Source organism: Cherax quadricarinatus, chromosome 40, assembly GCF_038502225.1.
Source record: "Cherax quadricarinatus isolate ZL_2023a chromosome 40, ASM3850222v1, whole genome shotgun sequence".
In the NCBI taxonomy this organism is placed as follows: Eukaryota; Metazoa; Arthropoda; class Malacostraca; order Decapoda; family Parastacidae; genus Cherax; species Cherax quadricarinatus.
In genome coordinates, this window is record NC_091331.1 from 3,085,856 (window position 1) to 3,113,683 (window position 27,828).

The 27,828-nt window shown below is 38.4% G+C and overlaps 1 protein-coding gene and 1 long non-coding RNA gene across 4 annotated transcripts in view; one reads left to right on the forward strand and one right to left on the reverse strand.

Moving 5' to 3' along the window:
* Nucleotides 1-27,828, forward strand: part of LOC128687353 (cAMP-regulated phosphoprotein 21) — a 369,078-nt gene that overhangs the window by 337,217 nt on the left and 4,033 nt on the right. The gene's annotated exons all lie outside the window — the stretch shown is intronic.
* The window catches only part of LOC138853790 (uncharacterized), a 105,301-nt gene that overhangs the window by 7,884 nt on the left and 69,589 nt on the right, over nt 1-27,828 (reverse strand). For both annotated transcript variants that reach the window (XR_011392953.1, XR_011392954.1), the window contains one exon: nt 13,252-13,383. This is a non-coding gene — a long non-coding RNA (uncharacterized lncRNA). The remainder of the gene's footprint in view (nt 1-13,251; nt 13,384-27,828) is intronic.

Here is a 27,828-nt window from a genome sequence, read left to right on the forward strand (position 1 = left end):
TTCTGGCCACTTTATTGGGTAGCTCAAATCAGTAAATGGGAGGTTTCTTGTATTCAATCGATAGAACAAATGGAGTTCTAAAGAAACAGCTATGAGTTTGGTCGACTGGAAAAATGGAAATGGCCAAAAATAGGGCTCAAAGTGGGCAAAATTGCCAATGCGTATATGTATATCGCCAAGATCGCTAACTTTGTGAGAGCGTAATTCTGTAAATTTTCCATCAAATTTCATACTTTTGGTGTCATTACCATGTGGAAAAGATTCTCTATCATTTCATAAGAAAAAATCATTTTTGTTTTTTTCGAATATTTTGCGACACTGAGACACGCTTCAGGATTTGGGGTTGTGACAGTCAAAAGGTTAAATTAAAGTTTTAATATGTAAATAATATTTAGGAAATGTTGATATGTTATTCCCATTGTTTGAGGTCAGAAGGCATTTTTAGCATTACTGTATTCGTCAAAAACGTACCTGGCTAGCTTGGATTAAAGCTTTCTGCTACCAATTTGCCATTTCTGAGCCTCCCCTTCCTATCATCTATGAATCTAATTAGGAAGTAAGCCAGATTTAGCTGTGGGACCTGGCATTTTTTTTTTTATACAAAAGGTGTTTCATCCTGTTAAATTACTGGTCTGAAGAGTGTATCCAGCGAGACAGAATACTTGTACTATGTGTATGTTTTTTGTTCTTAAATTTGGGTCGTTCTAATACATATACATTTACAGTACTGTACATACATGAAGTATTGTATTAAAATAGCCTACCTAATATGATGTGAAAAATTTATACTGAATTTTTCACAATTGATAGTCTATATTAAAAGAAATAACCAGTGAAAAGAGAAAGCTTTTGGTGACAATTTAAAGCTTCTCAGTTTTGAGATATCTCCAACTTTATAGGCAGTGCCAAGGCTTAACAAACAATACCGGTCAATGTACGTGGTTTGATGTTCGTTTATAATTCTCAAAATGTTAATATTTCATTATTAGTCATAATAATGATCACCTTGATCATATTCCTTTTTGAACTGAAAATTTTTGCTTAACTATTATCTTTGCTTTTAAAGTACACAAAGGTTTTCTTGTCAAATGATGTCAGATTGATTGTTACCTTCTGAACTGACATAATTTATTTCAATTCAGACCTGCCTTAACTGATCTTCTGAAAGGGGCCTTTATATTTGTATTGTGCTTGTTTTACTCCTGTTGGCTAAATACCAATAAGACATTTCCTAACCCATAACACCACCCATGTCATGTTCTTCCCCAGTCTGTATTTATCTTCAGTCATTCATCCATTATCCAACCACCAACTGTCCCACAGTCCAGTTATCCGACTCATGAAGGAAGTCCAGGAGGTAATAAAATAAATTGTTCAACCTAATGGTCGATTGGATAAAACATTTTATACTACTGCACTGAAGTTCACGAGATCAGATAAAATCAATTATCTGACCACATACAAGTCCCAAGGTTAGATAAAATCAGTTATCCATCTGCATGGTCTTAGCCTGTTATTGAAGTTTTTTTTTTTTTATCTTGCATACCCATTGACCAATGGGGTCGAATAATAGGTGAATGACTTTCTTGCCCTTGGTTGCCAGTACCTGAAAATAAGTGAACTCTGACACCCCAAATTTTTTGGAAAACAAGTTTTTACCTTCATATGCACAAAATGTAGACCACATGCATTAACATGAGCAAATGGGAACTCACTGAAGATGTGACTGGGCAGTATGATTAAATATTTTGCAATACTAATTCATTTACATACTTATACCAAGGTGTAAAGAAATAAAAATTATGGAATGAGTGACTTACAAAAGTGCCCTTAGAGGCTTTTTCTGCATGCGTGTTCTACTGAACTGCACAGGAATAACAACCCATTTGCTCCCTTTAACCTTTCAGTGTCCTTTGTAAATGCCTGTTTTAATTTTTTGTCAACATTTGGTATGAATTGAACCCAAGCCAATCAATGACTTCCTCTGTTTAAAGAGACAATGTCTAGATAAAACTGTTTGTTCAATGTACAAAATAAATATGGAAGAAATTGCCTTTGTGCATGAGAATACTAGTTGCAGTAATATTTATTAAGAGCAGAGGAAATGCAAGGGTAAATTTGCTTGTAATTATGATGAAAAACAGAACTGTTATTGAGAACTTTTATAGAATTGTATTAGTTTCTTAATAATTACATACTTTGGAAGGTATAAAAAAAAAATTCAAACTAGGTTTTCAAAACATACATAAATCCAGTATAATAATTTGAAGAGACAGTTAAAAGTGCCTGAAATTTTAGATTTTAATGAACTTTTAGAAATATTTTAAAACATTCAGCAAATTTCAAATATGTGAAGCTAAGCTAAGGGTTTTTCTTCGTCTTGAGATTAATAGATTTGGCACAAGTTAAAATAAACAGGATTATTTTGCAGTTTGAGTCTGATATAAAATACTAGTGGCACATTACACAAGAAGTTATTCTTCCCATTTAAGCTTCACAAATCTAGTCAAATGACTCCCTCAGTGCTGATCATCAAAAGCACAATGTTTCTCTCAGTCACTGTGTTATGTCAGTCTTACGACATTGATGCTTTGGATATTTAGATCCTATGCATCCCTTTCAGTTTAACTGGAGAACCTGCTCTGTCTGGAACACAAGGTGGAATTCCTTATACAGGCAGACACCGCTTATACAGCAAGTTAGGTTCTGGGCTACTGCTGTAAAGCAAAAATTGCTGTAAAATGAAACCATAGCCTTTTTTCACTTTCAAATGCATATAAAATCTGGATAACATGTTTACACTATCATATATTAAGTGAGCAATAGAGCTAAGCCAAAAAAATGCATATACAGTACACATATTTACCTTAAAATATTTTTGTCCATAGCTTATAGTAAGTGGTGAATATATTTATTGTAGGAAGTCTGAATAAATGAAGAGTGGGTATAACTGAAAGCTGCTGTATTAGCAAAATGCTGTAAAGTGAAGTGCTGTGAAGTGGGGTCCGCCTATATCTAATTTCTAGGATTCTTGCTCGAGTGGAAAATGCGTACTTCAAATGAGCTCTAAACAATATAGTTCAATTTTAGGAAAACAGTCATGAGTGGGATTATTATTACTCCATTATTATACAAGTGTCCCTTGTTTTAAGCAGTAGATACATTCCAGGCCCATGCCAATTATACAGGTATGTACAACACCAATTTTCCAGTACTCTTGGTTCTTAAGCTTTGCCAGAATATCGATTTTTCCAGACCAACAGAGGCCACTTAATAATTCAACAATACACCTCTGACCCACCATGGACTGCTAGAAACTTAATTTGAACATTAGTATAAATGGAACAGGTGTATTAATTACTGCACTTACTAAGAATGTTGCAGTACTACTGCTACCAGAGTGGTAATTTTAGAATTTTACTGGATCTGTAGAACTAACCACAAAAGTCTGGAAGTTGAGGGTAGTCAGGATTACTGTCTGTTTCATAGTTGACTTTCATCATGAATTTGTGATGTTGCATGGAGGGACATCTGAGGTACTTGAAGTTGAAACTACAGGATTTTCACATATAGGCCTATTGCTATGTCATACATTCTTCCTGGCAATCTTTAGAACATTTCCTCCAAGTAAAGTTCTTTCATGTAATTTGATCTTTCCTTGTATAATTTTTTATGCATAAAATAAAAATTCATTAGCTCTTGTTTCCTCACGAATGAATGTTGTCCTAGCCCTTAGATTAATTCCTCTGACAACTCTATTAACTTGTCAGTAGTTAGTCTTTCAGCTACATTTGTTTCATCTTCATCACTTTGTTTTTATCAGGATTCAGAATAATTTCTCAGAGACAGTATGGTGACAAACAGGTATATCTTTCTCGACATTTATCCATTCTTCCAGATTTTCTTCATTAAGCCTGTTTGCAATATCCTTGGCAATAGATGCCATAACACCTTTTGCATACTCAAGCAACTCATAAATGACTTTCCTCCTTTCATACATGAAAGCTTTTAAATTCATTCTCAATATTTTCATGAAGTGAATTATCAAGCATAATAATATCTTTATTTCTTCAAGTACATGTATAAGGTATACAGGCCTAGCTGACATCAATGACATACTACTAGATAGAAAGCTGCTTATGCTGAGCATTTCAGGCAAATTAGGTCAGTTTTGTCCCAGGATGTGACCTATACCAGTCGACTAACACCCCGGTACCCATTTTATAGTGATGGGTGAACATGGACAGAAGATGTCTTATGGAAACACACCCCTAATGTTTTCCAGCTGTACTGGGGATTTGAACTCTGGACCTCAGTGTGTGAGCTGAGTGCACTAGTGATCGAGCTGTGGGCCATAAGTTGTGCCAGCCTTGAGTGTTGATGCTATCTTCTTTTAGGCATTAACAATGAACCAAAGCACTTCAAGTTAAATTCCTTAATAAAGGTGTCTATAAGCTTACCAGCATTTACCATGTCTAACATGTTTCATAAGAAGTGATGTACAGTTTGGTGGTAAATGCACTGTATAAGCATTTTTTTGTACATACGAGTTCAGCTTTGGGGTGAACTCAACAGTTGTCCAGAAGAAGAATTTTGCAACATTCTGGCAGTTTTACAGATGTACAGTGTTATCTGGCTTCTGGAACAAATTTTTTTCAATCCATTCTAAGGCAAACTCATGCATGCTAGTGGCTTTCTTTGTGTTTAACAATATTTTATTACATGTAAACTGTATCCTACACAAAGAAATAAAAATTTTGATCTGATTTGATTCTGATAGTGGTTCACATCTCTGTGCTTGCTGTGTTTGAGAACCCTAAGATGGTAACTCTGTTCTTATATAGATTGAGTCTTGTGGACTATCTTCTGTTAATGTCCTCCTAAGTGTGCATCCCCAATATGACACACTTTCATCTGCATCATACACCTGCTTAGGACTGACATCCTGATCTGCTACAAGCTTCGCAGATTCGTCCATATACTCGGCAGCTCCTTCATGGTCTGTGATCATTTTTCTCCACACAATGCGTGAAAACTTCATGACACTTCTCAAACTTTAGAAGCCATCCTTCACTACAGTCACATTCATGTTCTAATTTAAGTTCTTTATTGAAGCACTGAGCCTGTTCTATTAACATGCTACCGAACAAGTCCACTTCAACACTCTAAAGCATTCCATCAATACTCCTAACTTTAAATTTTTTCTAAAGCACATATCCTTTATGGAATCACACACTGTATAGAATTTCAATATTTGGTCCCTTTACTTCTTTGTCAAACAGTGAACCAATACCACAGATGTCACAGCTTGTGCATGGAAATATCACAGTCCAGTTTTTTCAAGAGCTCTACCTTATCTTGTATCAGTAAGAACTTGTTTATGCTTGATAACACCACTCACACTTGCATCTTCCTTATAAGCCAAAGCTAAGGCTAAATGTTGACAAAATACACTAAGAATCACACAAAATCAAAAGGTCACCAACAACAACTGTAGTGTAAACAATACATGTGAATGTGCATTGCACACAATGTCTGACTGCACTCATAATTTTGGTCAGACTAAGAGAGGTGCCAGACCATACATTGCTGGAAAATCAGTGTTGTACCTGTACTAAGCTCAATTAGACCATAAACACTTAATTCCTCATAATATGAATCTTTCAGTATGCAGCACTTTGTGAACTGAACTGCACTGCTCACACACTGTGAATGCATATCCCATATGCAGAAAATCTTTATTTCTTAGAAAGAGCACTGATGTTACAAAGGATTAGTTTACAGTTCATTTGGTTGCTGTTTTGATACAATTATGATACAAACACAATTTGATAAAATTGCATGTTCAAAAGAAGACCACTTCTGCAAAGAATTTTTGGGGCAAGTTTTTTAAAGTTGCATACTAAATTATAGTGAATAGCAGTGAATCAGCACAAAACAAAACTGCATAATGTGAAGAGAAACCTGTATTCACAAACTGCACAAAACTTGTGCATGAGGAAGAGAACGAGATCCTGAATGACTTTGCAGGACTCCTGCCCTGAGAATTGATCAAGAAGTACCAATAACGCTCAAAAGAAACCACCACCATGGCAGTGCTTCTATCCTTTCCAGGTCATTGCTGCCTAGTGCCAGTACTAAATAATGAATTATCCTTGCCCAAGGCAAAGTAGGCAGATGGATCTTCAACTTTCTAACCAATCGAAAGCAAAGAGTAGTGGTAAACAGAGTTAAATCGGATGCTGCCATAGTGAAGAGCTCTGTCTCACAAGGCACAGTACTCGCTCCTATCCTGTTCCTCATTCTCATATCAGACATAGACAGAGATGTAAACCATAGCACTGTATCATCCTATGCAGACGATACTAGGATCTGCAAGAGAGTGTCATCCATTGAGGACACGCAAATCTCCAAGACGATATGAACCAAGTTTTCGAATGGACAATGGAGAACAATATGATGTTCAATGAAGACAAATTCCAACTACTCCTTTATGGAAAACTGGAGGAAATAATAGCTAGGGCTGAGTATACTACAAACTCTAATCACACAATAGAGCGGAAAAGTTATGTGAAGGACCTGGGTATGGTAATGTCCGAAGACCTCACCTCAAGGACCACAACAATGCCACTATCACATCTGCGAGGAAACTGATAGGATGGATAATGAGAACATTCAAGACGAGATGCTAAGCCAATGATAATCCTTTTTAAATGACTTGTTCTCTCTAGGCTGGAATACTGCTGTACATTAACATCCCCATTCAAGGCAGGTGAAATTGCAGATCTAGAGAATGTACAGAGAACCTTTACTGAACGTATACCTGGAGTTTACCTGGAGAGAGTTCCGGGGGTCAACTCCCCCGCGACCTGGTCAGTGACCAGGCCTCATGGTGGATCAGAGGCTGATCAACCAGGCTGTTACTGCTGGCTGCACGCAATCCAACATACGAGCCACAGCCCGGCTGGTCAGGTACCAACTTTAGGTGCTTGTCCAGTGCCTGCTTGAAGACAACCAGGGGTCTATTGGTAATCCCCCTTATGTATGCTGGGAGGCAGGTGAACAGTCTCGGGCCCCTGACACTTATTGTATTCTCTCTTAACGTGTTAGTGACACCCCTGCTTTTCATTGGGGGAATGTTGCATCATCTGCTGAGTCTTATGCTTTCAATGTGAGTGATTTTCATGTGCAAGTTTGGTACTAGTCCCTCTAGGATTTTCCAGGTGTATATAATCATGTATCTCTCCCGCCTGCGTTCCAGGGAGTACAAGTTCCATCAAACACCTAAACTACTGGAAATGCCTGGAAGCACTCGACTTGTACTCACTGGAGTGCAGGCAAGAGAGAGATATCATAATCTACACCTGGAAGATTCTGGAGGGACTGGTTCCTAATATGCACACAGAAATCACTCCCTACGAAAGCAAAAGACATGGCAAGCGATGCAACATACCCCCAGTGAAAAGTAGGGGGCGTCACTGGTACACAGAGAAAACGCAATAAGTATCTGGGGTCCAAGACTGTTCAACAGTCTCCTACTGGCTATAATGGGAATTTCCAATAGACCCCGGGTTGTCTTCAAAAGGGAGTTAGACAGATACCTAAAGTCAGTGCCAGATCAGCCAGGCTGTGGCTCGTACGTTGGACTGCGTGCAGCCAGCAGTAACAGCCTGGTTGATCAGGCCCTAATCCACCGGGAGGCCTGGTTGTGGACTGGGCTGCAGGGGCATTAATCCCTGGAATACCCTCCAGGTAGACTCCAGGCAGGTAAGCAGTTGCTAAAAACTCAAGATGGAACTATTCTTTAACCACATGCAGATCTAAATAACTATTATTTGCTCCAAAATTCTCAGCTTATAAGTACAGAACTGTCTAATAATTTATTTGTCTTGACTTCTTTCAATGTCAGTGAAAGACGTTTTCATGATTTAATGTGAAATACTATTATATTTACCATTCACAGATTGGAACCACCCATAGTTCAATTTCAAGGCACCAGTTAAGTGTCAAGTCATGGCAGCCCAAGTGCAGTTGGAGTTTATCATGGTGGGACTGAAGTTGTTTCCTATACAGATTAAGATATCAACATATATGTACACTGTACTTGCAAATGATGATGACACCTCTTTTATGAGCAGCCATCTGTCAGATTCTGACAGGGCTCATTAATCCTATAGGTGCCAACCTGACAAAAGCTAAAATTTGTACCGCATTTTGAGAATGTAGTATGGCCCAAGCTGTATAGATAAGAAGGATTACCATGTTAAAGCATCATTTCAAGCATGCCACACGAATCAGCTTCTATGTGAATATTTGAAAAATAGGCATTTGCTTAAGGATGCTTGAGTTGTACACTCAGTATTTAGCACGAGTTGGTTTGGATTTCCTGTAATAACAATTTTTTCTGCCTAACAGGGAGATGAATTTAAGCTAATCTTTAAACAAGATATAAGAGCTCATCAAGGATCCTGTATTCTGTATCCGGGTTATTAAATTCTTTGCCCAACTAACAGGTTCCTGTCTAATTCTACACTTCTGAAGTTCTTCTGCCTGTTTATGTGGTTTTTTCTTTAAGGTGCTGGAGGTAGGATTTCTGTGCAGTTTTTCAGAACTCAAACACATTGTTTTAAAATGTTTAATACTATTTTCTGTGTAGGGTTTGATAAATCACAGAGACCATCTCTCAATCTTATCTGTGCCTATTTAGATTACTGACTCGCTAGGGTTCCTAGCTCTCACCCAACATTAATAAAGAAAAACAAATTCACAAAAGAAAGTGAGTGGTGAAAAAGTAGCGGACTGAGAAGGAAAATTATATAAAAAAAAAATCCTAATACTGATGAATTAGACAGTATGCAGACAAAATTAATCTTATGAGGATTAACTGAACCACAGTTTTCTTGCTTCAAAATGTAATGCAAGAGACCTTTTAAGGGCTGATTTCGTCTTCGTGGCTTTGTAATGGATTATACAGCTTTTATTTGTGGCAGATAGGCTAGTAATTATTGTCATACCTAGCATACAGTAGGACTTTGAGTTAATACACAAAGAAGTAAGTATTTAGTTAAATACAGTATTAACCCTTTCAGGGTCCGTCCCGTAGATCTACGGCTTTATGGTGAGTGTCCAAACCGTAGATCTACGCCATGAGCTCAGCTCACTCTGATAAACTGTGAGTGGTACATTTGGGCCTAGATATGAGAGAATACATCTATGTGGTATGTGTGCACCACATAAAACAGATCCTGCAGCACACTGTGTATAATGAGAGAAAAAAACTGAAATCATGATTTTTTGATTAAAACAGCAACTTTGCAGTGTTTTTTCGTATGTTTTTTATAGTTGTATTTGCGATTTCTTGGTCTCATTTGATAGAATGGAAGACATATTACAGAAATAGAGATGATTTTGATTGGTTTTATCACTGGAAATGGCTTGAAACTGAGCTCAAAGTAGCGGAAATGTTAAATTTTTGCCGATATTCAAGAGTAAACAAACGACCTCACACGTCTAATACACGTCAGCTGGTGGGTCTAATATACATTCACAAATATAGTGATGATATTTATACAATTATTACAGTATTGCATAGCAGTAAATCTTCTATTTTTTGGTGTGAATAAAAATTCATTATGTGAATAAAAAATCAAAATGGAATTTATTTGTAAAGCCTCAAAACATGACTAATGAACAGAGGAAATGTTAGTTTAGTGCCAGGAATGCCTACATTGTTTATTCTGGGCCCTATTTTGAAATTGGAATATTTTGAACTTTGTGTTAAATTGGCCAAATTAACAATTTCCGATCACTTTATTTTGTAGTTGAAACAGTTGACTTGGCGATTTCTTGTGCTCAATCGATAGAATAGAAGTAATACTAGTGAAATAGCTAAGAATTTGGTTGATTGGAATAATGTAATTGGCCTAAAATGGGAGTCAAAGTCAGCAAAATCGCCGATTCGTAAATATCGCTGACACATCAAAATTCGCGAGAGCATAATTTCGTCAATTTTCCACCAAATTTCGTACTTTTTGTTTTATTACCTTCACAAAAAGATTCTCTACGATTTCATAAGAAAAAATAACAATTATTTTTTTTGAAAATTCTTGGACACTGGTGCGTGACTCCAGATTTGGGCCTTGGACCCTGAAAGGGTTAATAACCATTCATTAATTTGCTTTAGTGGAATTTAGCCCTATATATTCTTCATAGCTGACCCAAATTTGCTAATGGATTTCAACTGCAAGAGGTACAGTTGCTCCGAGTAGATTACATGTTACAAATGATGATGTACGATGGTGTCTCAGAAAAGCAGAAAGTAAGCTTTATATCTCAACACTTTAGAACAAAGCTAGCCTTGATGTAACCTAATCATAGTACTATAGGGCCCTGGCTTACAATATTAACACTCTGGAATCAGTTTATTATTAGCAACACTGATCTGCAATTATTGCTTTTGCAAATATTCATACAAAATTATTTTAAATATTTTTCTTACCAAATGCATCAATGCTTTGTTTTTGTTCAGTTTATGCATACTGTATATAGACATTCACGTTTGTTCAATAAATATTAAATCTGTGCTTCTTTACCAGTCTCTAAGATTTTCTTAAGACTGATTGGGCTATGATAGCCTGAATACTGGACATGCTTTTAATGTAGATTTCAATGTTTCTTCATAACAAGACTGTTGAGATTCTCATTGTGTATATTATCTTGTTTGCTTTCATGATCTTTGCAATCCTGTGATCTATTGATTAATGACAAACTTTAGTAAAGCTGACACTTTGAACAGTCATCCTTTTGATGTTCTTTTAATCTCTGCCTTCAGACTAGAGTTGCTTCACTCATTCTGCCCCCCACCCCCCTTTTCTGTTCACCCTTTTCTCATTTCTTTTATGTTCTACCTTTGGATGTACTGAAGTTTCAAGTACAGTGGACCCCCGCTTAACGATCACCTCCCAATGCGACCAATTATGTAAGTGTATTTATGTAAGTGCGTTTGTACGTGTATGTTTGGAGGTCTGAAATGGACTAATCTACTTCACAATATTCCTTATGGGAACAAATTCGGTCAGTACTGGCACCTGAACATACTTCTGGAATGAAAAAATATCATTAACCGGGGGTCCACTGTATGTTCTTCCCTTTCAAAAATATCTTATCTCTTATGGACATACACTCCCTCATCCTTGAGCATTTTCAGTTACACTGAAATGCTGTTGCTGTGTACACTGATGGCTCTATATCTTTTAATGGTGCAGGATATGCAGTAGCTTTTCCAGATAACTTGATACACAGACATTTGCTAAATATATCTAGTATTTTCATGGTAGTTATATGTATGTACTTCTTTCAGCAATCATTCACATTACATCTTTACATCTCCTCCCACTTCTTTTTTTCATTGTTACTGACTCAAAGTATGCTACAAGCACTTTGAAGCTTTGGCATGCCTCATCCAGTTCTGTCTATGAGCATTTGGGATTAGTGGCAGAGTCACTGGTTCTGGGTTAGAGGACTAGCTGTTAATAAACAAACCATATTCGGGTTCTTGGTCAACTCTTTGATCTCTGTTGTGTTTGGGTAAATGATATTCATGTGATTAGTGGCCACATGGAGAGGTATCTGGTGCTACTGTGAAACTTGTCAGATCTTGTTGGTCAAACTCCTTTACCAAAAAGCACATAAAATCCATTTCTGGTCTGTCTTTCAGCACCTGGGTGCCTTCATGTTGCCTGCTTTTCTTTTGAAAAGCCTTCTTTCAATGCAAACATGCACTATAACTTTTAGACTGAAACTGACTTCTGGCAAATTTGATTTTTTTTTTTTTTTTTTTAGGTATTAGTTTCCCTCAGCCTTTGTGTTTTTTGACCTATATGGGTTTGGGGCATTTTGTGAATGTAATAATTCAGATGGATCTAGGCTGATAACTGGACAACAGCACTATTACATGCTATAAATGGGGCTCTTGCACAGGAGATCCTTCTGCAGGAGAGCACAAAGCAACCATCAGCCCAGAGCAGAGAAACACCCAGACATGAAAGAGTTATGAAGCACTACAGGAAAAACTGGAGCCAAACCTGAAAGAGAGGCCACTTTCAACATAATCCATTGCACCTGAGATAGGAAAGGGGCCAAACACAGTATAAAGGCCCTGAATGTAAACCTAGCACTATAAGGACATAATAGGCAGATAAAAGGAGTTTCATAAATGAGAAGAGATTATTATTATCAACGCTGTATAGCCCTTGTGGCTTAGCGCTTCTTTTTGATTATAATAATAATATTATTATCAAAAGAAGCGCTAAACCTACAAGGATTGAGAAGATATGAAAGGTCCTATCAAAGGACTTAGTCAAAGAAATAAATGGACAGCCAACTATTGAGGAGGCACCCCTCCTCCTTCACACGGGAAGGATCAAATTGCAGGCAATGTAGTCTGGAATGCAGAAGGGGGTCACACTGCCAGCCACTTGTTCCAGATGTGAAACAAAGGATTGGGAGCCTAAAACAGCTTGGAGCAATAGGAGGTATTGGGGAAAGGAGAGACAAGGCCACATGGAAAGCCCTAATATTGGCCCCAGGAGCGTAAGACATCTTGCTCTGCTCTAGTTGCCTTCCTTTGGAGGGCCCATCCCCAAAGGACATGTCCTAGCCAGCCCACAGACAAATTATACAAGGTGGAAGAATTCAAGGTTTGTATGTGGACAGGCAGTGTAGGTGTTGACCTAAAGAATTCTTAGATATACAAGATGAATGCAGATTCCTGAAGCTATGCCAGAATGATGTAGATGAGAACCAGCAGACGATAATTCATCACAAATGGATAGGGTTAACGTGACAAAATCCAGACGATAATTTGGGCTAGTTAGATGCATGCACACACAACAGTAGAGAAATTGCTAGTGAACTGTACAGACAAAATTGTTGAGCATGCAAGAGAGCTATAAGATCATAACAGGGCTAGAAAACAGATATGAGACAGAAATAGAAATGCTGCAGTCATCTGAACTGAGACCCCTAGGAATTTATATAATTGATACAGCAAGTTACTATTTTTTTTTCATGGGTCTTCCAGAGAACTACCCATAATGTGTGTAACTGAAGAACCTATATGAATAGGGGTCTGCAAGTGACTGAGAACTACTTTAATTACAGTAAAAAATTAGTCATTCAGGAACCAATATGATGGCTGAGAATAAGGAATACTGTATAAGGACATATGCCTTTCAAAGAAATGTAATTGACCTTAAGTATATACAGCATGTGTGCGGTGAATGTCAAATTTATTCTTTATTACTCTTCAAGGGGAAGGGAGTATATTGATGCTGAAGGACTCTTGATCCAAGAAATTGGAGCTACCCTACCTTATATGAAGACCTGTGAAGAATAAAAAAAAATTTATATCTTAGTATGTATAATACAAGGTAAACATTTACAACATATAAACCTGTGCTATCCAGTAAATACATTTTGCATTTTGTGATAATGGACATTTTTATTCTCAGCCAGTGAAATGTACAACAGGTTTCAGCGACTCCCTCAGGGCCCAAACATTGCATACACAAACACACACAGGGATGTTAGGAAGCATTTCTTCAGTCACAGAGTTGTCAGGAAGTGGAATAGTCATGGAAGTGATGTAGTGGAGGCAGGATCCATACATAGCTTTAAGAAGAGGTATGATAAAGCTCATGGAGCAGGAAGAGTGACCTAGTAGCAGCCAGTAAAGAGGCAGGACCAGGAATTGTGACTCGACCCCTGCAAACACAACTAGGCGAGTATGCGCACACACACACACACACATGTACATTATATATATATATATATATATATATATATATATATATATATATATATATATATATATATATATATAGTGGACCCCCGCCTTACGATATTAATCCGTTCCTGAGAGCTCATCGTAAGCCGAAATTATCGTTAGCCGAATTAATTATCCCCATAAGAAATAATGGAAATCAAATTAATCAATTCCTGACACCCCAAAGTATGAAAAAAAAAAATTTACCACATGAAATATTAATTTTAATACACACAAACTAAAGAAGACATGCACAATTACTACTCTACTAAGAATAGAATACATGACACTTACCTTTATTGAAGATCTGGTGACGATTGATGGGATGGGAGGAGGGGAGAGTGTGGAAGTTATTGTTTAGAAGGGGAATCCCCTTCCATTAGGACTTGAGGTAGCAAGCCCTTTTCCGGGGTTACTTCCCTTCTTCTTTTAATGCCACCAGGACCAGCTTGAGAGTCACTGGACCTCTGTCGCACAACAAATCTGTCCATAGAGCTCTGTACCTCCCGTTTCTTTAAGAGTTTCCTAAAATGGGCCATAGCATTGCCATTGTACAGGTTGCTAACACGGCTTGCAATAGCTGTGTCAGGGTGATTTTCATCCATAAAGGTTTGCAGTTCAACCCACTTTGCACACATTTCCTTAATCTCTTTTTTTCAATTCCATACTGTAATTCTCGCCCTTTTTACCACAGGGATGGCACTAGAAGCTTTCTTGGGGTCCATGGTGACTTAATTTTCAGTTACAAGCACTAAAAACTGGGATAATGTGAAATGTACTGAATATATGCATAGATGCGACCGCATTGGCTGCCTTGTAAACACTGGTGCTGAGGCCACACATGGGATGCGTCCCGGATGAATCATATAAGGTGAGTTTTTGTATCGTGAGGCGAGGCAAAATTTTTGTGTTCAAATGCTTCGTATGGCGGATTTAACGTAACGCGATGCGTTCGTAAGGTGGGGGTCCACTGTATATATATGTATACGTATATATACGTATATTTTTTTTTATTTTTTTTTTATTATCACACTGGCCGATTCCCACCAAGGCAGGGTGGCCCGAAAAAGAAAAACTTTCACCATCATTCACTCCATCACTGTCTTGCCAGAAGGGTGCTTTACACTACAGTTTTTAAACTGCAACATTAACACCCCTCCTTCAGAGTGCAGGCACTGTACTTCCCATCTCCAGGACTCAAGTCCGGCCTGCCGGTTTCCTTGAACCCCTTCATAAATGTTACTTTGCTCACACTCCAACAGCACGTCAAGTATTAAAAACCATTTGTCTCCATTCACTCCTACCAAACACGCTCACGCATGCCTGCTGGAAGTCCAAGCCCCTCGCACACAAAACCTCCTTTACCCCCTCCCTCCAACCTTTCCTAGGCCGACCCCTACCCCGCCTTCCTTCCACTACAGACTGATACACTCTTGAAGTTATTCTGTTTCGCTCCATTCTCTCCACATGTCCGAACCACCTCAACAACCCCCCTTCCTCAGCCCTCTGGACAACAGTTTTGGTAATCCCGCACCTCCTCCTAACTTCCAAACTACGAATTCTCTGCATTATATTCACACCACACATTGCTCTCAGACATGACATCTCCACTGCCTCCAGCCTTCTCCTCGCTGCAACATTCATCACCCATGCTTCACACCCATATAAGAGCGTTGGTAAAACTATACTCTCATACATTCCCCTCTTTGCCTCCAAGGACAAAGTTCTTTGTCTCCACAGACTCCTAAGTGCACCACTCACCCTTTTCCCCTCATCAATTCTATGATTCACCTCATCTTTCATAGACCCATCCACTGACACGTCCACTCCCAAATATCTGAATACATTCACCTCCTCCATACTCTCTCCCTCCAATCTGATATCCAATCTTTCATCACCTAATCTTTTTGTTATCCTCATAACCTTACTCTTTCCTGTATTCACTTTCAATTTTCTTCTTTCGCACACCCTACCAAATTCAACCACCAATCTCTGCAACTTCTCTTCAGAATCTCCCAAGAGCACAGTGTCATCAGCAAAGAGCAGGTGTGACAACTCCCACTTTGTGTGTGATTCTTTATCTTTTAACTCCACGCCTCTTGCCAAGACCCTCGCATTTACTTCTCTTACAACCCCATCTATAAATGTATTAAACAACCACGGTAACATCACACATCCTTGTCTAAGGCCTACTTTTACTGGGAAATAATTTCCCTCTTTCCTACATACTCTAACTTGAGCCTCACTATCCTCGTAAAAACTCTTCACTGCTTTCAGTAACCTACCTCCTACACCATACACCTGCAACATCTGCCACATTGCCCCCCTATCCACCCTGTCATACGCCTTTTCCAAATCCATAAATGCCACAAAGACCTCTTTAGCCTTATCTAAATACTGTTCAATTATATGTTTCACTGTAAACACCTGGTCCACACACCCCCTACCTTTCCTAAAGCCTCCTTGTTCATCTGCTATCCTGTTCTCTGTCTTACTCTTAATTCTTTCAATAATAACTCTACCATACACTTTGCCAGGTATACTCAACAGACTTATTTTTTTTTTTTATTATCACACCGGCCGATTCCCACCAAGGCAGGGTGGCCCGAAAAAGAAAAACTTTCACCATCATTCACTCCATCACTGTCTTGCCAGAAGGGTGCTTTACACTACAGTTTTTAAACTGCAACATTAACACCCCTCCTTCAGAGTGCAGGCACTGTACTTCCCATCTCCAGGACTCAAGTCCGGCCTGCCGGTTTCCCTGAATCCCTTCATAAATGTTACTTTGCTCACACTCCAACAGCACGTCAAGTATTAAAAACCATTTGTCTCCATTCACTCCTATCAAACACGCTCACGCATGCCTGCTGGAAGTCCAAGCCCCTCGCACACAAAACCTCCTTTACCCCCTCCCTCCAACCCTTCCTAGGCCGACCCCTACCCCGCCTTCCTTCCACTACAGACTGATACACTCTTGAAGTCATTCTGTTTCGCTCCATTCTCTCTACATGTCCGAACCACCTCAACAACCCTTCCTCAGCCCTCTGGACAACAGTTTTGGTAATCCCGCACCTCCTCCTAACTTCCAAACTACGAATTCTCTGCATTATATTCACACCACACATTGCCCTCAGACATGACATCTCCACTGCCTCCAGCCTTCTCCTCGCTGCAACATTCATCACCCACGCTTCACACCCATATAAGAGCGTTGGTAAAACTATACTCTCATACATTCCCCTCTTTGCCTCCAAGGACAAAGTTCTTTGTCTCCACAGACTCCTAAGTGCACCACTCACTCTTTTTCCCTCATCAATTCTATGATTCACCTCATCTTTCATAGACCCATCCGCTGACACGTCCACTCCCAAATATCTGAATACGTTCACCTCCTCCATACTCTCTCCCTCCAATCTGATATTCAATCTTTCATCACCTAATCTTTTTGTTATCCTCATAACCTTACTCTTTCCTGTATTCACCTTTAATTTTCTTCTTTTGCACACCCTACCAAATTCATCCACCAATCTCTGCAACTTCTCTTCAGAATCTCCCAAGAGCACAGTGTCATCGGCAAAGAGCAGCTGTGACAACTCCCACTTTGTGTGTGATTCTTTATCTTTTAACTCCACGCCTCTTGCCAAGACCCTCGCATTTACTTCTCTTACAACCCCATCTATAAATATATTAAACAACCACGGTGACATCACACATCCTTGTCTAAGGCCTACTTTTACTGGGAAAAAATTTCCCTCTTTCCTACATACTCTAACTTGAGCCTCACTATCCTCGTAAAAACTCTTCACTGCTTTCAGTAACCTACCTCCTACACCATACACTTGCAACATCTGCCACATTGCCCCCCTATCCACCCTGTCATACGCCTTTTCCAAATCCATAAATGCCACAAAGACCTCTTTAGCCTTATCTAAATACTGTTCACTTATATGTTTCACTGTAAACACCTGGTCCACACACCCCCTACCTTTCCTAAAGCCTCCTTGTTCATCTGCTATCCTATTCTCCGTCTTACTCTTAATTCTTTCAATTATAACTCTACCATACACTTTACCAGGTACACTCAACAGACTTATCCCCCTATAATTTTTGCACTCTCTTTTATCCCCTTTGCCTTTATACAAAGGAACTATGCATGCTCTCTGCCAATCCCTAGGTACCTTACCCTCTTCCATACATTTATTAAATAATTGCACCAACCACTCCAAAACTATATCCCCACCTGCTTTTAACATTTCTATCTTTATCCCATCAATCCCGGCTGCCTTACCCCCTTTCATTTTACCTACTGCCTCACGAACTTCCCCCACACTCACAACTGGCTCTTCCTCACTCCTACAAGATGTTATTCCTCCTTGCCCTATACACGAAATCACAGCTTCCCTATCTTCATCAACATTTAACAATTCCTCAAAATATTCCTTCCATCTTCCCAATACCTCTACCTCTCCATTTAATAACTCTCCTCTCCTATTTTTAACTGACAAATCCATTTGTTCTCTAGGCTTTCTTAACTTGTTAATCTCACTCCAAAACTTTTTCTTATTTTCAACAAAATTTGTTGATAACATCTCACCCACTCTCTCATTTGCTCTCTTTTTACATTGCTTCACCACTCTCTTAACTTCTCTCTTTTTCTCCATATACTCTTCCCTCCTTGCATCACTTCTACTTTGTAAAAACTTCTCATATGCTAACTTTTTCTCCCTTACTACTCTCTTTACATCATCATTCCACCAATCACTCCTCTTCCCTCCTGCACCCACTTTCCTGTAACCACAAACTTCTGCTGAACACTCTAACACTACATTTTTAAACCTACCCCATACCTCTTCGACCCCATTGCCTATGCTCTCATTAGCCCATCTATCCTCCAATAGCTGTTTATATCTTACCCTAACTGCCTCCTCTTTTAGTTTATAAACCTTCACCTCTCTCTTCCCTGATGCTTCTATTCTCCTTGTATCCCATCTACCTTTTACTCTCAGTGTAGCTACAACTAGAAAGTGATCTGATATATCTGTGGCCCCTCTATAAACATGTACATCCTGAAGTCTACTCAACAGTCTTTTATCTACCAATACATAATCCAACAAACTACTGTCATTTCGCCCTACATCATATCGTGTATACTTATTTATCCTCTTTTTCTTAAAATATGTATTACCTATAACTAAACCCCTTTCTATACAAAGTTCAATCAAAGGGCTCCCATTATCATTTACACCTGGCACCCCAAACTTACCTACCACACCCTCTCTAAAAGTTTCTCCTACTTTAGCATTCAAGTCCCCTACCACAATTACTCTCTCACTTGGTTCAAAGGCTCCTATACATTCACTTAACATCTCCCAAAATCTCTCTCTCTCCTCTGCATTCCTCTCTTCTCCAGGTGCATACACGCTTATTATGACCCACTTCTCGCATCCAACCTTTACTTTAATCCACATAATTCTTGAATTTACACATTCATATTCTCTTTTCTCCTTCCATAACTGATCATTTAACATTACTGCTACCCCTTCCTTTGCTCTAACTCTCTCAGATACTCCAGATTTAATCCCATTTATTTCCCCCCACTGAAACTCTCCTACCCCCTTCAGCTTTGTTTCGCTTAGGGCCAGGACATCCAACTTCTTTTCATTCATAACATCAGCAATCATCTGTTTCTTGTCATCCGCACTACATCCACGCACATTTAAGCAACCCAGTTTTATAAAGTTTTTCTTCTTCTCTTTTTTAGTAATTGTATACAGGAGAAGGGGTTACTAGCCCATTGCTCCCGGCATTTTAGTCGCCTCATACGACACGCATGGCTTACGGAGGAAAGATTCTTTTCCACTTCCCCATGGACAATAGAAGAAATAAAAAAGAACAAGAGCTATTTAGAAAAAGGAGAAAAACCTAGATGTATGTATATATATATATGCATGTGCGTGTCTGTGAAGTGTGACCAAAGTGTAAGTAGGAGTAGCAAGATATCCCTGTTATCTTAGCGTGTTTATGAGACAGAAAAAGAAACCAGCAATCCTACCATCATGCAAAACAGTTACAGGTTTTTGTTTCACAGTCATCTGGCAGGACGGTAGTACTTCCCTGGGTGGTTGCTGTCTACCAACCTACTACCTTCAACAGACTTATCCCCCTATAATTTTTGCACTCTCTTTTATCCCCTTTGCCTTTATACAAAGGAACTATGCATGCTCTCTGCCAATCCCTAGGTACCTTACCCTCTTCCATACATTTATTAAATAATTGCACCAACCACTCCAAAACTATATCCCCACCTGCTTTTAACATTTATATCTTTATCCCATCAATCCCGGCTGCCTTACCCCCTTTCATTTTACCTACTGCCTCACGAACTTCCCCCACACTCACAACTGGCTCTTCCTCACTCCTACAAGATGTTGTTCCTCCTTGCCCTATACACGAAATCACAGCTTCCCTATCTTCATCAACATTTAACAATTCCTCAAAATATTCCCTCCATCTTCCCAATACCTCTAACTCTCCATTTAATAACTCTCCTCTCCTATTTTTAACTGACAAATCCATTTGTTCTCTAGGCTTTCTTAACTTGTTAATCTCACTCCAAAACTTTTTCTTATTTTCAACAAAATTTGTTGATAACATCTCACCCACTCTCTCATTTGCTCTCTTTTTACATTGCTTCACCACTCTCTTAACCTCTCTCTTTTTCTCCATATACTCTTCCCTCCTTGCATCACTTCTACTTTGTAAAAACTTCTCATATGCTAACTTTTTCTCCCTTACTACTCTCTTCACATCATCATTCCACCAATCGCTCCTCTTCCCTCCCGCACCCACTTTCCTGTAACCACAAACTTCTGCTGAACACTCTAACACTACATTTTTAAACCTACCCCATACCTCTTCGACCCCATTGCCTATGCTCTCATTAGCCCATCTATCCTCCAATAGCTGTTTATATCTTACCCTAACTGCCTCCTCTTTTAGTTTATAAACCTTCACCTCTCTCTTCCCTGATGCTTCTATTCTCCTTGTATCCCATCTACCTTTTACTCTCAGTGTAGCTACAACTAGAAAGTGATCTGATATATCTGTGGCCCCTCTATAAACATGTACATCCTGAAGTCTACTTAACAGTCTTTTATCTACCAATACATAATCCAACAAACTGCTGTCATTTCGCCCTACATCATATCTTGTATACTTATTTATCCTCTTTTTCTTAAAATATGTATTACCTATAACTAAACCCCTTTCTATACAAAGTTCAATCAAAGGGCTCCCATTATCATTTACACCTGGCACCCCAAACTTACCTACCACACCCTCTCTAAAAGTTTCTCCTACTTTAGCATTCAGGTCCCCTACCACAATTACTCTCTCACTTGGTTCAAAGGCTCCTATACATTCACTTAACATCTCCCAAAATCTCTCTCTCTCCTCTGCATTCCTCTCTTCTCCAGGTGCATACATGCTTATTATGACCCACTTCTCGCATCCAACCTTTACTTTAATCCACATAATTCTTGAATTTACACATTCATATTCTCGTTTCTCCTTCCATAACTGATCATTCAACATTACTGCTACCCCTTTTTTTGCTCTAACTCTCTCAGATACTCCAGATTTAATCCCATTTATTTCCCCCCACCGAAACTCCCCTACCCCCTTCAGCTTTGTTTCGCTTAGGGCCAGGACATCCAACTTCTTTTCATTCATAACATCAGCAGTCATCTGTTTCTTGTCATCCGCACTACATCCACGCACATTTAAGCATCCCAGTTTTATAAAGTTTTTCTTCTTCTCTTTTTTAGTAAATGTCTACAGGAGAAGGGGTTACTAGCCCATTGCTCCCGGCATTTTAGTCGCCTCATACGACACGCATGGCTTACGGAGGAAAGATTCTTTTCCACTTCCCCATGGACAATAGAAGAAATAAAGAGGAACAAGAGCTATTTAGAAAAAGGAGAAAAACCTAGATGTATGTATATATATACAGTGGACCCCCGCATAGCGAACTTAATCCGTGCAAGAGGGCTGGTCGTTATGCGAAATGTTCGCTATGCGAATTAATTTTCCCCATAAGAAATAATGGAAATAAAATTAATCCGTGCAAGACACCCAAAAGTATGAAAAAAAAATTTTTTTACCACAAAAAAATGTTAATTTTAGTACACACAAACTGAAAAAGGCATGCACAATTACATGACACTTACTTTTATTGAAGATCTGGTGATGATTGATGGGATGGGAGGAGGGGAGAGAGAGTGTTAGTGTTTAGAAGGGGAATCCCCTTCCATTAGGACTTGAGGTAGCAAGTCCTTTTCTGGGGTTACTTCCCTTCTTCTTTTAATGCCACTAGGACCAGCTTCAGAGTCACCATGCCTTATCACACTATGGATGCCACTACGCTTCTTAAATCTCTCAAACCAACCTTTGCTGGCCTTAAATTCACTCACATCATCACTAGTTGCAGGCATTTTTTTAATTAAATCGTCATGCAACTTCCTAGCCTTTTCACATATGATCGCTTGAGAGACGCTATCTCCTGCTAGCTGTTTTTCATTTATCCACACCAATAAGAGTCTCTCAACATCTTCCATCACTTGCGATCTTTGTTTCGAAAACACAGTTAAACCTTTGGCAACAACAGCTTCCTTGATTGCCGTTTTCTTGCAAACAATAGAAGCGATGGTTGATTTTGGTTTCTTGTACAACCTGACCAGGTCGGTGATACGTACTCCACTTTCATACTTATCAATGATTTCTTTCTTAATTTCAATGGGTATTCTTACCCTTTGAGGTGTAGGGTTGGCACTAGAAGCTTTCTTGGGGCCCATGGTCACTTATTTTCCACAAACAGCACCGAAAACACTGTAATAATACGAAATATTCCGAGTGTATGCTTGAATGTTACCGCGGAGGCTAGCTGGTAAACAATGGGACGGGCGGCACATGTGAGGCTGGCTGAGGGCCCACATTGGACGTGTCTCGGACGAAGTTCGCTGAGCGGGTTTTTGTCTACTATGCGAGGCAAAATTTTGGCGAACAAAGCGTTCGCTATGCGGATTGTTCGCTATGCAAGGCGTTCGCTATGCGGGGGTCCACTGTATATATGCATGTGCGTGTCTGTGAAGTGTGACCAAAGTGTAAGTAGGAGTAGCAAGATATCCCTGTTATCTAGCGTGTTTATGAGACAGAAAAAGAAACCAGCAATCCTACCATCATGCAAAACAGTTACAGGTTTCTGTTTCACAGTCATCTGGCAGGACGGTAGTACTTCCCTGGGTGGTTGCTGTCTACCAACCTACTACCTACTGTATATATATGTATACGTATATATACGTATACGTATATATATATATATTATATATATATATATAATACATGTATATATAATATATATATATATATATAATATATATATATATATATATATATATATATATATATATATATATATATATATATATATATATATATATATATATATATATATAATAATAATACATGTAATAATAAAACACAATCAAGGGATATGCCCTATGAGGAGGGGCTAAGGGAATTCTGCCACTGGAGGGCAGGGGGACTAGGAGGAATATGATAATGACATACAAAATACTGAGAGGATTTGACAAGGTGAAGAGAGACAATGTTTCAGAGATGGCAAATAGAAACACGAGGGCAATACTGGAAACTGAAAACTCGGACGAGTCCCAGGGAATTTAGAAAGTATTTCTTTAGCCTTAGAGGTGTCAGGAAGTGGAACAATCTGGAGAATGAAGTGGTAGAGGTGGGATCCATATATAACTTCAAGAAGAGGTATAATAAGGGTTTTGAAGTCAGGAGAAAGTGGACCTAGTAGAGACCAGCAAAGAGGTGGGGGCAGAAGCTGAGACTTGACCCATGCAACCACTTATAGGTGAGTACGTATGTACAGGGATACACACACACAAAAAAAAAGAACTGAATACTTTGATTACAACAAAATTCTCTCCACATAATTGATTCCTTACAATTTAGGCTCTTACAGTACAGGTATAAAAAATAGTTTGCTCATTCCAGTAATAAGGTTGTACATGTATGTGTATATACAAATAAGTCTATAGTTAATACAGTATATTGTTAAACTCCCCTTCAATGGAAGTACCTTTATGCTGTTGAGGGGCACTTGATCCAAGGAATTGGATCTATACTTCTTTTCATTGGATTAAACCTAATTGCCTCCCTTCCCCCCTAGATGTTATATAGCTTCTACAGGTTTAGCACCCCCCCACCCTCCCATATGAATGTAATAATGATATTAAACTATCCAGTGCTGTATGTTACTAAACTTATGTTTAATGATAATGAACTGCTAATGATAAATGTGTGGTATACTTAAAGCATTGTGCTGTCGAGGAATCAGAAAAAGATAGTGCATACAAGTGTTATTCTGTGCTACTGCTGACCTCGTTCCAGTCACCTCATTTGATGTCCTTATTTTGCTGACCTACTTGTTTTGTTTACACTTGCTTGGGCTTGGTCAAGTAAATGTGTCACTTATGTGACTTTTCAATTGATAAATACAACAAATTTCAGGATAATTATTATGAGCCTGAGTACATTAATTATATGCTATACCTGTTTGAGGATGTTGTAGACTGTAATGAAACAGATAAACCATGTAAAAGTTGTGGAAAGACAATACCAAACATAATAAGTGCAGGAGTGTCAGACCTTCACATACACCAGTGAAATGCAAGAGGTTTTTAAGAAAAATTGAGAAGGTATACTTGCTAAAGAGTGGAGTGAGTAAAGCATAGAGTAAAAAGTTGGGAAAACAATTGTGTGTGATCTGAAGGCACATAAGACAAACCTCTTATGTGTTATTATGTAAGTAATTGTCATATGTTAAATCTTTATTCACCTGCAAACCATGATTCTGGTTATGAATCTTAAGAATGGTTCAGCGGTCAGATCATTAACCCCACATTCACACACCATGTTTACATAACTAAAGTCAGCACCTGATCAGCTGGGCTGTGGTTCCTACTTCGGTTTGCGTGTGGCCAAAAGTAACAACCTGGTTGATCAGGCCCTGATCCATCATGAGGCCTGGGCCAGGACTGGGTCGCAGGGGCATTGACCATAAGTAATCTAACATCACTGTTTTCTTGAGAATTCTCACAGATTATTTTATTTTCTCTTGACATTTAGCTACTCAGGCATCATAGGTAATATTGTTGTTGGTTCACTGTTACTAGACGAGACACGGGCTCATGTAATGTCCAAATTCATAATGATGCATGAATATTTGCTCGACATTATTGTGCCATATTGACTCTAGAGATGATTCAACATGGCTATTTTCTTAAGCACCACAATTTCACATTTGCCGTCCGACCTCTGGTATAACTAAAAATTCTTTTGGGTGCCATGGTTATTGTGTGGTGTTGACAGACAAATTTCTGTCTTGAGAGATGCTGGGACAACCAATTTAATGGGTTAAAGGGTTGCAATAGCACTAGAATTGGATTTAATTATTGTACCTGTATTGGTAAATACAATAATCGTCCATTTTTATTGAAAATATTTTATGTTTACCACCTGCCTTGACAACATTTAGCAAGTGATTTTGTATAATAAGCTTGTTTGGCTCAGTGGAAAGTTTATTGGTCAGTGGCATTATTTATTGACTCTGGTAAGTTTGCAGGCTGGACACATTAACTTAAGTTTTTAAGTTGAGAGCCATGTTTAATGAATCCAAGTTTTTTGTTTCTTTTCAGTGGGCTTCCAACTCCTCTTGTTGAGCCATTCTTATGCTTTGCCTATCTCATTTATTAGAATGAACTGCTTAGAACCATTGTCATATATAATGAGGAACTCTTCTTATATATTTTGTTTATATCAGTCCTTGTATTCTCTCAGTCCCTTGCATTACTTTATCTCAGTTCAGCACTTTCTATGAATATAATAATAATAATAATTAATAATAATAAACTGTCATATATATACACTGGTCTAGATCAGCATAAATTCCTCTCTTGTATATTAGGTTAAATATAATCTCTTAATTGAAAATAATCACTTTTGCTATGAAAAAATGGCATCAAAATACTGTGTTATTTTCTTTGTTGGTCAAGCTTTATAATAAACACTAGTTTTTCGTAAGATCCAATAATATAGTATAAAATGAATTCTGAATTTTCATGGCTGCCTCTTAGTAACAATTTTAGTCTATTATTCTCGTACAAACTATCAGTGTTTTTCAGTCCCATGAAACGTTTTACCATATACAAAATACTGTATGACTCATGTTAGGTTTAGATTTTTGCTTCTAAAAGTTCAACACTACTCATAACTAAGGATTTAATTTCACTGAGACAGATTTTTACTAATTCCAGTCTTTTCACTCTTTTTATCAACTGTCAATTCTGAATACAAAGTATTGTACTGTAATTTCTTCTGATCACCTTATTTGCTGTTACTTTCTTTAAATTTGATTTCTGCAAATCCCACAATATCAGGCTCATTTTCAGTGATAGTATTTATTTGTTCCATTTTTTAATAGTCCATCTATATTTGTATACAGCAGCATCTAAAATTTTAATAAATTAGCTGACTTTGTAATATGCTTGGATGGTCTCTGTATGAGAAAATATGAAATGAGGTCATTATTATCAATACAACTTGCTGTTCTAGCTGAGTCATCTCATTAGACAAAGGCTCTGTGAGAGAGAACTCCATCACATCAGTCTCATTGCAACTGTGGAAACTAGCATCTTGGGCAAGGCCCTTGATTCTCCTGTCAGTGTCAGGGGCTGTCTCCTTGAATCCACTGCAGTTAACACATTAAGATCAGCTAACCCTTCTCCCCCCCACACACACACTTCTTTGTGTCCACCGAGTTCTTTTCCATTACAGTGGATCCCGTGCTCTCAAGAGGGTTGGGTTCCAAAATGTCCTCACAAATATATACAGTTATGTTACCACTGAACTCTGGTCTTGTAATAGATATTGTTATAGATTTGGACTCTGTGTGTCTTAGAGGCCATATCCTTTTGATTACCACCCTAATTTTGTTAATGCTGATATTCAGAAAACAGAATGTGCATGAAAAAGTGATTTGGGTGTGGGAAATCCAGTAGGTGCATTTTGAATGAAATTCTATAGCTAACTCGAAATTTAGGGACCACGTACCAAACAAAAAAGGGCACCATGAAAAGAGCTTGCAAATAATCAGAGCTATTCAGTAAAAGCAAATAATCAGAGCCTATAAAACTTGAGGGTTCGACTGTATGCAAGATGTCTGCAGTAGTATCTGTGATAATATAACTTTTTTTTTTTTCAAACTGCAAAAAAAAAAAATCTTAAATTTTTTTTTAAATGTTGTTACGACACCTTGATACATTAATTGAATCAAGGATGTTTTTTCCTTGTAAAGATAAACCTTGGCATGTGGAAAAGTCATTTAATATGTACAGATGGCATGGAGCACAATTCAGGAATGACAGCCTCTTGTGAACAATGTTGTTGGTGTGCTATTTTTCAACAGCTGGGCTAAAATAAGAAGCAATCCACTCGAGAAAAATACTTGTAAGCACCCATGTTTTTGTCTTGGTGTGCCAAATTATTGGGAGATTGAGCTTTTAAGAAGTCCTTCACAGCTTTTAGCATTTCAGAGTTATAGGCTTAGGCCTATAATCTCCTGCTGCATTGCCACTCAAGTTTAAAACTATAATGAACACTTGCTTGGGTGTGTAGTCACCTTCCTCTCATTTCCTCTAAAACATCTTGATAAGCTCTTGTGGCTATTATGAAAGTTGCTAAGCTTTCTGGAACTATCCTTGACTGCCACCAAGACTTTCCAACAAGACCCTCAAACTATTTGGTTTTACCTGAATAACTGACATGAGGATATTTCACTGATTTTGGTCCTTGGTTTAAACTCTGAGAAGCCCTTCCACATTATCTACTAAATTACAGCAACTGCAAGTTAATCTAGC